This window comes from Gossypium hirsutum, chromosome D07 (assembly GCF_007990345.1).
Source record: "Gossypium hirsutum isolate 1008001.06 chromosome D07, Gossypium_hirsutum_v2.1, whole genome shotgun sequence".
NCBI lineage: Eukaryota > Viridiplantae > Streptophyta > Magnoliopsida > Malvales > Malvaceae > Gossypium > Gossypium hirsutum.
Genome location: NC_053443.1, coordinates 52,784,948 through 52,804,058, shown reverse-complemented (window position 1 = coordinate 52,804,058; position 19,111 = coordinate 52,784,948). Strand labels below are relative to the sequence as shown.

General features: G+C 31.7%; 1 pseudogene; it reads right to left on the bottom strand.

Moving 5' to 3' along the window:
• Positions 1-7,352: 7,352 nt before the first annotated feature.
• On the bottom strand, positions 7,353-13,121 carry LOC107956249 (phenylalanine N-monooxygenase CYP79D16-like; annotated as a pseudogene).
• Between the last annotated feature and the right edge of the window lie 5,990 nt (positions 13,122-19,111).

The following is a 19,111-nucleotide window of genomic DNA, read 5'->3' as shown; positions in this document are numbered from 1 at the left end:
ATTTTATGTTTTTTTGGAAACCTGGATCATGGGAGGGTGAAATTCATTGTGTATAAGTCTTTGCTTGTTCTTGTTTTTTAGCAATAGACAAAGGGTAGTTGTAAACACCTTATTTCATTTTGGTATACCTCACTACTTTGAATGCCTGTAGGATTCAATTGAATAACTGGGCTAGTATGTGGTTTAGGCCCATTTATTTTGTTAAGCCCATTTTATAAATTTAAAACGGGCTTCCTAATTTTGTTAAGCCTATTTAATGGATTATTCTGAGCTTTTGATATCTGGACTTATGGTATATTAACTTTTAGTTATATATATGATAATACTTATATATAAGCATGAGGTTGGTAAAATTTTTAAAGTGACAAAACTTTCAATTATTATTGTGACAATAATAAAAGTATTATTAATTAACTATTAATTCATTGAATAAAATTGCTAAATTAAAAATAATAAAAATATCTTACATAAATGTTGTACAGATATTACATATATATTAATTATAATATAATAATACCAAAAGTAACTTAATCGTGCATGCAATTTTTTACTTTCATCTTTCTTTTCAAATAAATATGATAAAATATTATTAATATAAAATAAAAATAAAAATAAAAATAATTGTTTTATTAGTAGTATTTTATATAAATATAAAATATTTTACATTATATTTATTTTATTAGTATTTTTTCATCATTAGTGTTATATTTATTATCACTTAATTAAACTTTGGATTCATATGAAATTATATTTATTTTAAATTGATTAATTAGTGTTACAGTTATATGATAAATAGATGCATTAATAATACACTTTCATTCATATAGAATTTAGAGAATCACCGAGAAACCATTTAGTATTGTTTGATAGATTTTTTTTTATCACAAAAAGGTTCAATTATCATTTTTATTTGCTATCAATTTTTATTATTTTATCATTATTCTTTTATTAATATTTTATATTTAATAATATTTTTATTATTTGAAATTGGCAATACTCTTTAGTGTGAAGTTGAATGAAGGAATGAAAGTTAAAATGCAATTAGAGTCCGTTTGTTTACCAAGAAAATATTTTTCGGTGTTTGTTTGCTTGCTTGAAAATAACTTACATTAGTAAAACGTTTTCAGAAAGTATACGGGAAAATGAGAAGGGATTTTAGGAAAAATGTCTTACCGATTTTATTTTTGTAAGACATTTTCCATCTTTCCTCCTCCTTCCGTCCTTCTCCTTCTTCATCCAGTTGGACCAGTTCCCTTCCTGAAACAAAGCTCAAGGTAACTTTTTTATGCTTTACTCTGTATTTCATTCAATTTGTTGCCTCTCTCACTCAAATCTTCTTCTTCTTCTTTTTTTTTTTGTTGTTGAAGAATCTATTTGGATTTTGCATCTGTTTGTTTAATCTATTTGGATTTTACATCTGCCTGTTGAAGAATCTTCTTCTTCTTCCTTTTTTATGCTTTATTTAAAATTTTTTTGTTTTTAGGTTTTGCATCATTCAGTTTATGCTTGCTCTTCTATTACCCTAGATTTGTTTTTTTTTCTTTGATTTTCTGAAGTAATAGATATTTGGTAACTTACTTTATCCTTGTTATAGTTGGTAATGCATTCATATGTTTGCAAAGATTCTTAAAACAAAACAAAAGATGCTGCAAAATTTCCATTTTTCTCATCTAATAAAATTGAACTCTGACCTGAACTCATTTCTCATGTGATCTAACATTCGAGTTCATGCATAAGTTATTAGCTCTATATAGTCAAACAAATGGTTTTCTTTTTGATTTTCTGTTTCTCTATTCCTCTTTATAAAGTTACATTACCCTTAATAAGTGTTAACAAACAATAGAACACTACGGTTTCCACGTTGGGCTAAAATCAATCATTGCCAAGCCAAAAGCATTTTCCACATCAATGGGTTTGTCTGTAAGCTATAAAAGACAAGCCTCGCCACAAGTTTCTTTGGGTGGGGAATCATTTTCAAAACTAGCTACTTCTAGGGATAGGCTAATTCAGTCAGCAGAAATGCCGAAAGAATCAATGATGCATGATCACACTACCAGAACTTATCAAAATCAAGAGAATAACTGCTCCACTCACCATGAAGTTCAAAGAAATTCATATCTAGGTGAAGTTAGAAATTGTGGATATAATATACACTAAATTATAATATATATCAGTTTAGTAGTTAAAAGTTAGCCACTGTCAATGCATTTTTTGTATTGTTTTGAGAGAAGTTGTATTGTTCTGAGTTTTAAATATATGCTAGCCTACTTTTTTTTTTATTTCAATTTCAGCTTTCATTATGGATTAAGAAATTTAATTTGTCAATAATATATTATCATACATCATTAACACGGTGTTTTTATCCACAATCATCCTTTTGTTAACTATTAACCTTATCCTCTGCTTCATGTGAATTTTGATATTATGTTTCTTCTTGTGAATTCATATGATAATACAAAGGTTGACTTCTGTATCCAATTGTATCTACAATTGAGATTTTAATTGGAAGAGCCAAATTGATACAAAATGTAAACATTAAAGGCTAAATTTGATATTATGCCTATCTTCAATGTTTAGCCAGAAAGATACGATTAAAAACATTAATTAGAAGAATTTCACATTAATGAAAAAAAGGTAATGAAATAATACCACCATTAAAATAAATTAAAATTTAATATAATAAAATATTTTTTACAATTTAAATATTTAATTTTAAAAATTATTTTGACATAAAATTTAAAATAATTAAGTCCAAAAATTTTGAAGTAAAAAAATCTAATTAAATCATATGTACGTTCAAAAGGGAAAGTGTAATAAAAAATTAAATTGAAGAATAAAATATTAAATAAAATAACATTTTTACTGCTGCCACTGTACATCATGTCAACTACAAATAACTTAAAAAAAGAAGAAGGAAGTGGTTGCAATATTTATTGAAGAATAGAATAACAATATGAAATGATGAATAAGTATAGGTCTGGTGTCCATTTTCAACATTACATATGTACATTATATTATGACCAATCATTGGTTTATTCTCAAATTGAATCATATCTAATTTTAGTTGTGTCACTAAATTGGTACAAAGAAAGTAGTTGATACTTTTTAGTTTCTCAAAAAAATATTAATGCAATTATAATTAGCTTAATATGCATGTATGCACTTTAGTCATGGTAACTTTAGTCATATATGTGATCTTATGAAAATCTTGCATCTTTTTTGTAGTGATCAAATATTTGTGTAGCATTATTTTGTGTAGATGGATCGTAATCAAGATCAAAATGCAATTGTCAGAGTCGTGCCTTCAGTTTTAGCTTTTGGGGCTCTTTGGATTAAAAAAATTAAAAACTAGGAAGGAAATTGCTTCTCACCTTGTGTGAATCGAGATTATAAAAGGGAAAATTATATTAATAGTATTTTATATAGTGGTGACTAGCATTGTATTGATGTGATAAGGATGAGATCGATTGCCTTTTTTAATTTGTGTGATATTCTTAGTAGGAATAATTTGTTACAATCAACTAAATATGTGAATATTAGGGAGTAAGTAGTTTTATTTTTACATATAATTGGTCATAATGTAAGGTTTCAAGTGATTGGATCTAGATATTATAGATCAACTGAGACAATTCACCGTTACTTTAGGGTTGTATTGAAAGCTATTTTGAAATTGTATAAACTAGTTATTAGATTACCTGATGAGTCAACTCCTAGTGAAATCAGAAACAATCCAAGGTTTTATCCTTATTTTAAAAATTGTATTGGAGCATTAGATGGAACTCATGTTTGTGCATTTGTTCCACTTAGCATTCAAGGAAGATTTTGTAGCCGTAAAGGGGGGACGACACAAAATGTATTGGCTGCCATTACATTTGATTTGAAATTTTCCTATGTTCTAGCTGGTTGGGAAGGTAGTGCACATGATTCTCGTATTTTAAGTGATGCACTTTCACGCCCAAGAGGATTAAGAATTTCAAAAGGTAATAATTATCATTAAATACCAAATAGTTCTATTAAGCTCATAATTTATTATATTAATTATGTTTTGTAAAATTGTAGGTAAATATTATCTTACTGATGCTGGTTATGACATTTGAAATGGATATATTACCCCATATTGTGGTTTCCGATATCATTTAAAAGAGTTTAGTGCTCAAGGCCCTGAAAATGCAAAGAAACTCTTTAATCTTCATCATTCATCATTACGAATCACTGTTGAACGTGTTTTTGGGATTTTGAAGAAACAGTTTCATGTATTAGATGCTAAACCATTTTGGAATTTTCAAACTCAAGTAGATATAGTTTTGGCTTGTTGTATCATTCATAATCATATAATGGGAGTTGATCCTAGTGATTTACTTAATCAAGGATTATATGAGGAGCCTGAGTCTGATTTGATAATACCAACTCTTACGGAGTGAGAATAAAGAGAAGAAGTAAGAGAATGGTCTACTAAGAGAGACAAATTGCACAAACTATGTGGACTAATTATATGGTTAGAAATCTTAGGTAGGTTTAGGGCTTAGGGTTATTGTTTCTATGTTATGTATGTTTTAGTATTAAAATTGTTTTTTTTGTGTTAATGTTGGTTGGATAATGATATTGAAATTTTAGTTTGTTGATTTTGAAATTATTATGTCTTGAATTTGTTAGATATTGATTATGTTTTAAGCTTGTTAGATATTTAATTTATAATGTTTTAAGCTTGTTGGATATTGAAATGGTTGACAATGACAATTATTAATGTAGAATGGGTAAGGATAACAAAGAAGGAACCTCCAAGCAATTTAGGTGGACAAAACCGATAGAACATCTTTTTCTTGAAATTCTAGCAAAAGAGGCCCAGAGAGGAAATAAGCTTTCTAATACTTTCTAAGCAGTTTCTATTAATCGAGTTGCCGAAGCTATTTCTGAAAGATTTCAAGTCCAATGCGATGTGAAGTATGTGAAAAATCATTTGAGGACTGTAAAAAACTAGTGGCAGATTATATGCACAATTCGGGGTAAAAGTGGTTTTGGATGGGATGATAACATGAAAATGATCACATGTGGTAGAGCGACATATGATGCAGCAGTGATGGTAATATATGTGTATATATGTTAAGTATATTTCAATTATTTTTTACTTGTTATTCTAATTGTGTATAATATCCAACAAGCACACAAGAAGTATGAATAAAAGTATTGATCATTATGATGAAATGGCTTTGGTTGTTTGCAAAGATATGGCAACAAGGAGTTTTGCCAGAACATTTGCTGACATAGATTTGGATGATGGTAACCAAGATTCAGTACCTATAGACTGCGACAATGAAGAGACTGAAGAGGTAAGAACAAAAGTATCTTCATCTAGCACATCCAAACGTAAAAGAAAAAATGTTCAAGAAAGTGTCGTTGATGAACAAATTAAATTTGTGGGTGAACAACTTGGAAAAATTGCTAATGCTTTGGAACAATTTACTACGGATAAGACACCACATCTTTACGAAGAAGTGATGTCGATGGAGGAAGAAGGATTTGATGATCACTTCCTGTGTTCTGTGTTTGATTATCTAGTGAGTCATGAATCCGAGGCCAAAGCTTTTTTAGTTAAAAGTAAGAAGCATGAAATAATTTGGCTTCAAAAATTTTCTCAAGGTTGAAGATATTGATACTTTTAATGTGGTGTAATATTAGTTATGCACTTGGACAATATTGTTATTATTATGTGGTGTACTACTAATTATGCATTTGGATAATTTTATTAATTTCTAGTATTAATTGTGGTTTGGAATCTAATTTATAATTATTCAATCCTTGTTTTTTATTTTTTTATAACACAATTACAAATAATTTATTTGACTTTGATTTTTTTCAATTTATGACGGTTACTATTATAGCTTAATAATTGAATATATTATATATTTAATTTGATTTATTTATAAATAAATCATTGCAATATATGTAAAAAAAATTAAAATATAAATTTATTAAAAAATATAAAATTTATTAATATATGTAAAAATAGCTTTTCCGGAAAATATTTTCAAGAAATCTGTCAAAAATCAGAAAATATCAAAAAACAAAAAATATTTTACACAGATTTATCTAAACACCAGAAAAATAAATCAATTCCAAAAAAGTAAATAATTTTCCAGAAACCATTGTCTAGAAAATATTTTACTGGCAAACAAATTGAGCCTTAATTGCATTAGAAATTCAAAAAATTGACGAATAAAATTTCCTGTAACAATGATGGTAGATTGGAGTAGAAGATCAATATTAAGAAAAAAAATATTTTTTGTATTATTACTATTAGTATTTATTTTTATTGTTTTGAAGAAATTGGATGTTTTAGTTTGTCTTAATATAATTTTATTTTAATTATTTGTAGAAAATTGATTTTTTTTCAAATTTTTTAACTTATCAAATATTTTTATTTTATTTTTTAAATTTTATAACTTACCTTATAAAAATTGCATAAATGATGATTTGTTTCATCATTTATTTTGAAGTAAATCTTATTCGAATTATGTTAATATTAAGTAAAACATTTCTAACAATAATAACTCCAAAATTTAAATTTGATTTAAATGCTTCGGGAGAAATTCCACGACCACTTTTTCTTTCAACCACTTATTAATAATAAAAAAAAACATAAATTTTATTAAGGTAAACTATACCAAATGTCACTAAAACTATTAGTAAGTTTATTTTTGGTCACTCAACTTTAAAAAGTTACAAAATTATCACTAAACTATTTGAAAGGTTTTAATTAAGTTACTGGGTTGTTTGGTTTTTTAAAAAAGAAAAAGTCTGACTAGCAAGTTTGAAGTTACAATTTGATAATCAGTATGATGAATCTGTACCCATCGATGAGTAAAAGAATATACCTTGGATCTATCTCGATTTGATAGTCAATTTTGAAGATGGGAGAAGAAAGTTATTTATATCTTACTTTACAAATTTGTGACATTAAAGCTAAGAGCTTTCAATTGGTACAAACCGTACCGATAAAAAAATTATACAATAATAATTTAAAAAAATTAGATTAAACAATAATTTTATAACGTTTTAAAATTAAAATACCGAAACATATAGTAGTGCACGAAACAAAATTGATGAAAGCGAGCATAATTGCTAAAGAACGATTTCCATGGCAGTATGGAAATGAAGAAGTGCCAAGTGTCACCTACTAATATCTTAATATAGTTTAAGAAAACGATACATAAGAAGTGCGCAAGTGAGTACACCCCATACAAACACCGAAATAAGCTACAACAGGAAATACATATTATGGATAAAAACAATTTCATTAGAACCAAGCCACAAACAGGTCTCCTTGTCAAGCCCCATCTTCGTCAAGGAGTTAGTCACTGTATTTCACTTTCAGTTGAAAAAGAGTAGACATGGGGTGGCAATCGTGGCTTTGCAACAGCAAGCAGTGGTTTAGCCAGAAAGGGAACTCCCCTTCCTGGACAAAGATCAACGGTTCCCTGGTTAGTCGGGATGCTCCAATCGAATCTTTGCAATGGCCTCGCAAACATCATGGTAGTCATCGAGCTTCCAAGCACCACTCCGGGGCACCCTGTCCTTCCTCTACTGAATGTAAACAACCGCAAATCTGGCTCTGCAAGCACCACTTCGCCTATATTACAATCCTAGAGGTGACGTTCTGGCTTGAACTCGCATGGCTCGTCCCAAACTTTAGGGTTTCGACCAATCCCAACCCGATTAATTATCACATGGCTACCCTTAGGGATGAAGTAGTCGCCCACTGTTGCATCAGTCAAGGACGTGAGGAGGGTTAAATTGTGCAATGGGATGGAGTCTAAAGGCTTCTCTGGCGCATGCCTTAATATAGTTAAATAATGGGAAATATTGATTCTTGTACTAACCTATCTTTTCCAACCACAGTATCTAATTCGTCTCTGGCCTTTTCTAGCGTCTCTGGGTTATTTAACATCTCCGCAAGTGCCCATTCTAAGTTATTTGATGGATTATCCACTGCTGTAATCATAATTTCCTGAAAATTAAGTTGAAATAAAAAGATTATCAATATATAGGGTTGATTTTCTATGATACCACGTGTATATCATATTTATGTTATTTTCATGTCTTACTATTCAATTTTTAATAAAGTGTAACATGTTGGAGGCTTATATTTTGTTCAAAACAATTAGAGTGAAGGAAAGACGTACATTAACTTGAGCTTTGATCTCGTCCGCGGACAGTAGTGGGGTACCACTGTCATCAGTCAAAGAAACAAAAACATCAAGCAAGTCTTGAGATTCATGTTTCTTGCCATCTCTCTATTGTTGAATCCTGTCTTCAATAATGGGATTGTTATATTTCTCTAGAACCCTAGTTGCGTCCTCCACGATTTTCTCATGCCCCTCCAGGCCGAGGCCTCTCAAAAATGGCAAGTAATCGGATATACAAAAGGAATAAAGATGAATGACAAAAGCGAAAATGGTGTCGATGTATTCTTCTTCCTCAAAACCAGGTCCACCATCTGCTTTCCCTTCTCCCAAGTATCTTCTATTAAAGATCAACTTCCTCGTCACATTGCAACAATAGTGTTGGGCAACCAGTCTTAAGTCTACAAGGCCGCCTTCATCACCATTTTTCCATCGGTTAAGTACGTAAAGAACGAGGCTATCAGCTTCTTCAACTCTTTTCTCGTGAAGCCATCGATGTCTTTCTTGTGAAAGCATCACGTTAACCATAACTCTCTTCATTTTTCTCCACTGATAAGTCCCTTTTGAGAGGACATCAGTGGCCATGGTAAGGGATATTGAAGCAAAAATAGCATCCTGTTTTCTCAAGAATTGGAGACTGATTTTAGTACAAGTGATGGGAATCACATGAAGTGTTGGCACATAATTAAATTAATCTTGCACAAATAAATTATGAAAAGTTAGAAGAGTGAAGAGACTTGAATATGAAGAGTGAATAGACTTGAAGATGAAAAGTTACACACATTATGAAGAGTGAAGAGACTTGAATATTTTCCTTCTCAATCCTCGTGGAAAGCAAGAAGACCATTGCAACTTATTCACTCGGATCTTTGTGGTCCAATGGTAGTTTCATCTTTGGGAGGTAATCATTACTTTATCTCTTTTATTGATGATTACTCAAGAAAGTTATGGGTGTATTGTGTAAAAGAAAAATCCGAGGCTTTTCAGAGATTCAAAGATTTCAAGACAGAAGTGGAGAATTTTACTGAGCCGAAAATTAACACCTTACGGATAGATCGTGGAGGTGAATATTTTTCAAAAGAATTTGAGAAATATTGCCAAGATAGTGGCATCCGGCATGAAATGACAGTCTGCCATACACCTCAGCAAAATGGTATGTGTGAAAGAAAGAATAGAACAATTATGGAAATGGCTAGATGCCTTCTTAAGAAGAAGAGGTTATCAAGAAGATTTTGGGCTGAAGCTATTTCATGTGCAGTTTATCTTATCAACAGATCGCCGAAAAGAAGCTTGGAGAATTGCACACCACATCAGGCGTGGTATGGTACAAAGCCTAGTGTTCGTCATCTTAGAGTATTTGGGAGTGTTGCTTACTCTCATATTCCAGATGCAATGAGAAACAAGTTGGATGAAAAGTCAGAGAAATGCATTTTCATTGGCTATAGTGAAAGAAGTAAGGCATACAAGTTGTACAATCCGGTGACAAAGAAGATTGTGATAAGTCGAGATGTTCGGTTTGATGAAAATTCCATGTTTGAAGATATGGAAGTTGAAAAGGAAAATTTGCCAATTTTTCCTTTTGAACTTGAAGAAGAAGAAGAAGAGACAGTAATTGAGAATGTTGAAGATGATGCTCAAGCAAGAAATCCTTCTGTTTCCCCAAGTTCTTCATCAAATTCTTCTTCATCCAGCCCGATCCGAAAAACGAGAAGCATCCAAGAGTTATATGATGTAACTAATAAAGTTGTGCAAAATGATGCTCTATTCTTTGCCTTCTTTACAGGAGAAGATCCAATTTCTTTTGATGATGCATATCAAGAAGAAATATGGAGGAAAGCCATGAAAGAAGAGATTTGCTCAATTGAAAACAATGATACATGGGAGCTTACAAATTTGCCGCTGCACAAGAATTCAATTGGAGTCAAATGGGTGTACAAGACAAAGATGGATCCGAATGGCTCTATCAACAAGTACAAGGCAAGACTGGTTGCAAAAGGATACAAGCAAAAGGAAGGAGAAGATTTTACAGAGCTATTTGCTCCAGTTTCAAGACTTGAGACAATTCCGTTACTTATTTCTCTTGCTACCCAAAAAAATTGGAAATTGTTCCAAATGGACGTAAAATCTACGTTTTTGAATGGTGTTCTCAAAGAATAAGTCTACATTGATCAACCACCAGGGTTTGTCAAAAAAGGAGAAGAAGAAAAAGTTTACAAGTTGAAGAAAGCTTTGTATGGGTTGAAGCAATCACCCCGAGCTTGGTACAGCTGCATCGATTCTTATTTTCAAAATTGTGGATTCCAGAAATGTCCATATAAGCATACTCTCTACATAAAAGACAATTCTCAAGGAAGATTCATGGTTGTAATTCTCTACGTTGATGATCTTATTTTCACAGGAAATGATGTGAAGATGTTGAAAGAATTTCAGCACTCAATGATGGCAGAATTTAAGATGACAGATTTGGGACAACTTCATCATTTTCTTGGCATTGAAGTTCATCAATCCGAGAAAGGAATTTTTATTTCACAAGAGAGCTACGCAAAGGAAGTTCTAAAAAGGTTCAAGATGGAAAATGCAAATCCAGTCTCTACTCCATGCATTACAGGTCTGAAGTTATCTAAAGAGGGTGAAAGAAAGCTAGTCAATTCCACCAGATTCAGAAGTTTGGTTGGAAAGTTGATGTATCTGACTTCGACAAGGCCTGGCATCGTGTATGCTATTAGCTTGGTGAGTAGATTCATGGAGAAACCTTACTCCAATCACTGGGAGGCTGCTAAGAGAATATTGAGATATGTGAAGGGAACCATTGATTATGGAATTTTCTATAAAGCTAATACATTAGTTGATCTCATTGGTTATACAGATAGTGATTTAGCAGGAAGCATTGATGATAGCAAAAGCACTTCTGGTTATGTTTTTCACCTTGGTAGTGGTGCAGTTTCATGGAGCTCAAAGAAACAATCAGTTGTGGCGCTTTCGACTACAGAAGCTGAATATATTACTGCATCTTATGCAGGATGTAAATTGATTTGGTTACGTGGAATTTTGTAGAGTCTTAAGCAAAAGCAGAGCAAGTCAACAAGTTTGTTTTGTGACAATAGTTCTACTATTTTGGTCACAAAAGATCTAGTTCTTCATAGAAGGACAAAACACATTCGCATTCGATATCACTTCTTGAGGGAACTAGTGAATAATGGTGATGTTCAAGTTGAATATTGCAAGACGAAAGATCAAATGGCTGATATCTTCACAAAGCCGCTAAGTGGACAAGTCTTCAAGAAAAATGTTGAAAGGTTGGGAGTTCAAAGCAAGTTTAATTTAAGGGAGGCATTGTTGGCACATAATTAAATTAATCTTGCACAAATAAATTATGAAAAGTTAGAAGAGTGAAGAGACTTGAATATGAAGAGTGAAGAGACTTGAATATGAATAGTGAATAGACTTGAAGATGAAAAGTTACACACATTATGAAGAGTGAAGAGACTTGAATATGAAAAGTTACACATATGCATGAATAATCACAATTCCTAGCATTTAGTGATATAGATGAATAGTCACTTACAACTCCTATATAAAGAGTTGTATGTGATGAAGAATTATTATTATTTTGTGTGATTGAAATAAAAAGTTTATTAGAAAGAATTTTATTTCTTCCATACAAAATTTATTTCTCTTCTCCATTATATTCTTTATCATTTTCTTTGTTTTATTTCTCCAAATATTAATCAATCTTCTACAGAACGTTTCCCAGACGAATACAAGCAATCTCGGTGTTCATTTCTTTCATGACACTGTGTATCCAATGAGACCGAAGTTTTCTTCTTGTTTATGATTAATTCAGGGAGGTTTCCCACAATAGGCCATGGTTTAGGGCCTGGCAGAAGGGAGGGCTGCTCAGGCTTTTGGGCACGCTGCCATTGAATCTTAAAGAGGTAAAACATAGCAAAAGTGAAGAAAACAAGTAAGGTAGAGTAGCTTAGCATTATTGTAAATGGAGCGATGAACATAGAGCAACAGATTTCCATGGCAAATTGAAAATTAAGACCAAGGAAGATACCCATATTAGATTTCCCTGACAATATATACACACACACACATATACAGATACATATATCCAATTTTTCATATAGAGGCTTGCATGGATTCAAGTGAAGTAAAATATACTAGAGACGTAAACTTACACCAATATAATTAATATCTATATAATCTTTTATCCTAATGATATTTTAACAATTTATAAGTACGATTTTTTTTCAACAAATTAATGTATTATTTGATAAAATAATTCTACATGTTGTACATCAGAATTAATTTGATATTTTATATCATATCATTTAGAATACATCTTTTATAAATAATTAATGTGATTAGCTAGTCAGTTGTGTGACTAAGGGATGTTAATAAACTTCATCAAAGGTGATTGTGAAGTCTCTTCCAAGACAAAAGAGAAGATTATGGAAGGGGTCAGGATCTTCGATAATTGCTATAAGGTTTTACAGTTTGTTAAATGTAACAAAGCAAGTGTCTTTGAGTTAGAATTGCGGCATGAGAAACTTGGTCATGTGCATTATAAAGTACTTCAAAGATTGATCAAGTTCGAGGCTATCAGGGGTATTCTTAAATTGAATGGTATGTTCCTAAAGTTTGCAACAGTTGTTTGAAGGGTAAGCAACATAGGGAGAAACATCAAAGAGTCACTCAAGGCCAAACATCCAAGCAACTAGAGCTACTTCATATGGATTTTATTTGAATTAAGCTTACAAAAAGAATCAGTGGCAAAAGATATCTGCTAGTCTATGTGGACGACTATTCGAGGTTCACATGGGTGAAATTTTTGAGAGACAAATCAACCACCTTTGAAAACTTTAGAAAGCTGTGCAAGACCTTGATAAATGAAAAGGGTCGTGTCATTGGAATAATCAAAAGAATAAGAAGTGATCATGGAATGGAGTTTGGAAATGAAGATTTCAATGTTTATTGTGAGGATGAAGGAATCAAGCATAAGTTTTTTACTCCAAAGACTCCTCAGTAGAATGGAATCGTAGAAAGAAATAATAGGGTGCACCTAAGGCCAAACACTCAAGTCAACCCTAGAGAGTTGTAGAAGGGTAGGAAACTAAGTGTGAAATACTTTCATGTCTTTGGAAGTACCTATTTTATCTTAAAGGATCGCGAGCATCAAGGGAAATTTGATAATGGTGTGTTTTTAGGGTATGCCACAAACAGTAGAGCCTATAAAGTCTACAACAATAGGACACAAAAAGTAATGGAGTCCATCAATATTGTGATCGATGATGAAGGTTCATGTAGAAGAAATCATATTGAGGATGATTCTTTTAAATCTTCAATGGAGGTTGTAGTGCCAACTTTTAGTGACCACTCATAGATGGATGTCAGACATATTAATGAGGGTAACAAAGATAAAGGTGAAACTGAGAAAAAAGATTAACATGATGGATTTGACCAATATGAACCCTCTTTTAAAGTAAAAAAGAATCACTTTGGAAGTGATATCATTGGTGACATTCATGATGGTGTTCGAACAAGAAGGAAACATAAATAAAACTATAGAGATATGGTAAGGTTTACATGTTATGCATCACAGTTTGATCCTAAACATATCAAAGAAGCATTGAAGGATCAAAAATAGATCCAATCCATGTAGGATTAGCTCTAAAAATTTGAGAGGAATGAAGTTTGGAAACTTGTGCCTAGACCTAGTGATTGCAACATCATTGGCACAAAGTGGATCTTCAAGAACAAGATTGATGAGTAGGGGAACATAACTACAAACAAAGCAAGGCTGGTTGCATAGAGATACACTCAAGAGGAAGGAATGTATCAAATGGATGTTAAAAGTGCCTTCCTAAATGGTTACTTGAAGTAGGAGGTATATGTGGCACAACCAAAGGGTTTTGAAGACCCTACATGTAACATCCTATACACGTCTCGGTCGTCAAGCTCGAATACCAGGATGCCACACCATGATCTCACATCATACACAGTACAAATGAGCTCATTATTAAAGAAACGTCTTCCATTTTAGCATTTATAAAAATTTTAAGTCAAACTTACTCTAAGCATCATTAATACATGATAGACATACAACAAATAGCCTTATAACAATAATTAAACATGCATAGAGACCATTTAGCCAAATTTCAAAGAAAGTCACGCAGGTATTGATACTGAAACAAAGGTATCGATATTTCCTTTAGATGGTATCGATACCAATTGAATAATCAATACCAAAACAACATCCTGTTTCTAAAAATCAAATCCCAGAAAATATTGGTATATTTGTTTAAGTATTGATTAATTTAGCCCGAGTATCGGTGCTCGTGTCAGGGTATCGATACCAAATGTCAATACTAACTTCCTGCACAATGAAATATAACAGAGGTATCGTTTTTAAAACTCGAATATTGATACCTCTGCTCTAGACAATAAAAATTCAGCATATTTAAGCATAGAAGACATTCCAACACAAGTCTATTCAACATGCATCTTATACTATATCAAAGAAACGCCAAAAAAACTATAATAAAAGTTTTAAAAATCGAAAATAAATTCGAGCAATAATCAACATATCACAATTCAAATCTTTAAATCCTGAGAACAAATAAGCTATAGAAACATCCAAAATATCATGGCAAATACCAGCAAAAAGTCTACCACATTGCCTTTATTTCCCAAATCTTAAACACATAATAAACACCTACTAATTAACGTAAAAAACTTGCTTGGATCACCCCTCAGAACCTCACCGCTCGTACCATAACTCTACTAATCTGTAATGGATTAAAAGGAGTGAGTAAGATTTACAAGCTCAGTGAATGCCTATCACAACTACTATGAAAACAGTTCATCAAGCATTAGCGAAACATCCATTTAACATAATTACAGCATCTCAACTTTATTTTCATATTACTTGTTCATGCATCTTTTAATGATTCATTTGCATAACAATCACATATCATTTAAGCATACACCACAATACTCATAAACATATTCATTGATAATTTAACACTTGAGCTATGAAACGTAAAAGTAGGCTCTATCACCACTCATCAGATACACGGGTCTCCAACACACCAAAAGGCTCATAGAGTCAAACATATCCCAAAAAGTGAAGCATATAGCTAATACTCTCCATCACACCAAACATGTTCTATTAAATAGATATTAGCTCACATTCCTTTATCTCTCCAATATGTCCCAGGGCCTCAATATCCAAATCACATGACATATATAGGTAAGTACTCACAATCCTATGGGATGCCAATTATATCCAATAGTCTTAAGGTTCATAAGGCCAAATATCTGTTATTAACACACACATTTACTTTCCATTCACTGCATTTTATCTTTGTATAATCACATTATAAGAACAACATATTCACTGTCATATGGCACGTATATCATGCCTATAATTCACTCTTTCACAATAGCCATCATAAGCTTATTACACATATCACAAGGTCACATTATAATCCACAAATTCACAACACATTTTCACATATAAATTCATGAGTATGAGAAAGCTTACACTCAAAATTTAGAGTAGGGGTTTAGGCTACTACTAAATCCTCAATTAAAGCATTGAATCATGTCCACAAGCAGCTATTCTAAACACTCACCAATACGCTTTTGTTGAAATGCCAAAAGCTCAAACTAGCATTTTCTTAGCTCGTAGAAGGTCCTAATGAATCCGAAGCTTCAACCCAATAATTTACACAATAGCATAATCAACAATTAGCTAAGGATTCACCTTAAACAATAAAAAAAATAAACCTAAGCTAAATTCTCATGTAACTGAAGCTTTCGACATAACAAACTTGAAATTCAAATATCTCACTCTATACTCAATCGTTTTTCTTAAAATTGATTCCATTGATCTAATTATTCACCTATGATAGATTCTCAACCTTTAAACAATACAAAACTACCCAATTCATGGTATCAAAAATTTTCGACAAGTTATAACTATTTTTTACAAAAATTCATTAAAACCCAAGGAATTTTTAATGAAACATCAGACTAAGTTTAGAAACCTTTTAATCTCATCACAACTTGTGTGGTATATTTTGTGTTGCCTATGTGGAGTGATCTACTAAGCCTTTACGGTGTATTCTGTATTTATCAGTGTAGAAAATCCTGTAACATCTATGTGGCATAATCAGTGATGTTTATGTAGCATAATCTGGATAATCACCTTTGTGGTAAGATTTGGGTAAGTTCTAATATTTCTTCAATAGTTAATTCTATGGTAGGGATTTGATGAGTGTAAAGATAACTTGGCTTGTTTAGTTTTGAGATAAATGGAATGAGCTTTAAATGGTGTTTCGAGAAATTAATATGCTTCTATACTACTAAAGAGGGAATCTGCCAGAGTAGTCTGTTAGTACAAGATATTGGCGTATTCGTATCTACGATTATGTAATGATAAAATCTGAGCTACCTAGTATCCAACATATCTAAATGGTTTTCTGTTTAGTTTAGTAGCCATAAGGAATCTAAGTCATTTGTTAAATTGGGGGTTCTCATGTTATGTAAAATAAGCATCCGAAATTAATTCAAGATATGATCTGATTGGTAGTCTAATGGTTATCAAACTAGTATGAGATTCTGCCAAATGTAAGATTAGTAAGAAGTTCATCATATAAGATCAGTTAGTTAAATGATGTACTAAAGAATGGTATCTGTGAATACCCATCATGGGGAAAGATATTCAACATTTGTTAGAATAAGAATATATATATTGTAACTCCCTATCCTAATTCAAATTTTTGAATCTGGATATCTCGTGTTACTATAAAAAATCACTTAACAAAATAAAAAAACCACCGACGTATACCCCGTTTTAAAACATATTTTTTATATTTTATTAAATCTCTCAATATTAAAGATATAAGAAAAGCACGTAAGGTTACATCAGACTTATTACAACTTATTACATCATAAAATTTTGCTAAAGACAAACTCTTTAAGGCATAATCCTACTATATGCCATATTCCTCAATAACCCTACTCGCTGCTTCTTCTCTAGCGTATTCTTGGTGGTGTCCCTCTGGGTGTACTAATTCTTACAATACTTGAAACATGAACAAAATGCCTATAAGTTTACACGAACTTAGTGAGCCTAAATACAAAATACCTTGAAGCCTTTTTTAAATGAAATCTTCATCATGAATATTTAGATTATCGATCTGCGTTTGGTGAACACATTCATAATATTGGATATATATACACATATATGCCATCAACCATATTTATTATATCGACTCTCATTTTACTACTTAGTTAACTCCAGATCTTACCAGATAATAACTACATCTTCTCTTCTCCTAAAACAATGGAGATACTTCTCAAAAGGATGTTTATATAAAGCCCACTTTCTACGATTTTACCCTTCAAAAAAAATATCCTTTATATTAGAATGGTTGTTCACAGATACTCTCTCTCTTGGCGGATACCACTTATAGATCTTACATTTGGCGGATTCCTATATTGAGTTTGATACTTACTAGACTATAAAATAGACCATATTCTGACTCAAACCCAACACATGCTCATACTGATAAAGGAACGTTCCATATTATACAAATGAATTCCAAAAGTTTATGTTACATAACATAAGAACGCCTAGATTGACAATAACCTAAATTCAAAATATCCTTAGGAAGAGACATGATACTACTCAAATATGATAGATACCAGATGAATCAGATTTTAGTCTTATATAATGTAAACAAATTCAAGCTAATGAGAACCTATTCCTTTCATAACATGAACACGTCCATATCTTATACTGATAGACTCTAACGGATTCCCTTTTTTGGAAATACAGAAACATACTTTCATTTAAGAATCATCTCTTTTAGAAAAATTCAGTTTCATCACAAGACTAATCATATCCAGTTAATTTTAGACATATCAAATATTTACCCTAGATTCATTTATCGAAGAAACCTAAGTACTTACCACAGAGGCAGATAATCAGATTCTGCCACGAAGGTATTCCCAGATACACTACATAGGCATTTCATAATTTGCCACAAAAGCAACACAAGATACTCCACTAAGGCTTAGTTTATCACGCCATTCAGGAAACAAATAGAATCAGATGTTTATTATCACAGTGGACTTTCATAGAAAGCGTCATAGGTTTCTCCTTCATGGACTTATACTTATCTTCATGTTGTGATCTATCAGTCTAATCTTCATCTTACTGGATTCAAAACCATGAATGTATTCATTATTATAGAATGCCATGGCTTTCTACCACATGAACTTATGCATCTTCACATCGTGCTCTGCTAATCTGGTTGGCAACATAGCCGCCCTACTGGAGGCAACACAAATGAATGTTTTACTTAGTAGTTACTTGCCTATATTTATTTGAATAGCTGAATGGTTCTTACTTTTTCATATAAGATCTCATAAGCATAATTACCAATCATCTAAGATGAGATCAACTTACATGTTACTAATTGAACAATTCACATACAGAAGATAAGATAGAGACTCACCTGATACTCACATAGACTGTAGCTTGGAGTTTTAAACTTAAAAATAGACCAGCAACAACAACTGCTTAAAGAACATAAAACCACCATTAACACCCATTTAAAAATAAATGGTTAACATCTTAATTATAGATGAGCCTCATGCAGGGTTCCTTATTCACAACTCACTGTTCATATGCTTCTTAATGTTCTTATTCTTTCAAAAACTTATAGGTGGAACATCCACTCATTAATTAAAAAACCATAGCTTCCAACTTAATAAAGGAGAAGAAACATATAAGTTTAAGAAGAAGAACCAAAGATTAGTGTTAAAGGAAGAAAAGTCTTCTAGACAAACCCTTTTCACTATATATATATCAAGTCCGGTTTAGTGAAACTTGACAAGTGTCGATTGTATCT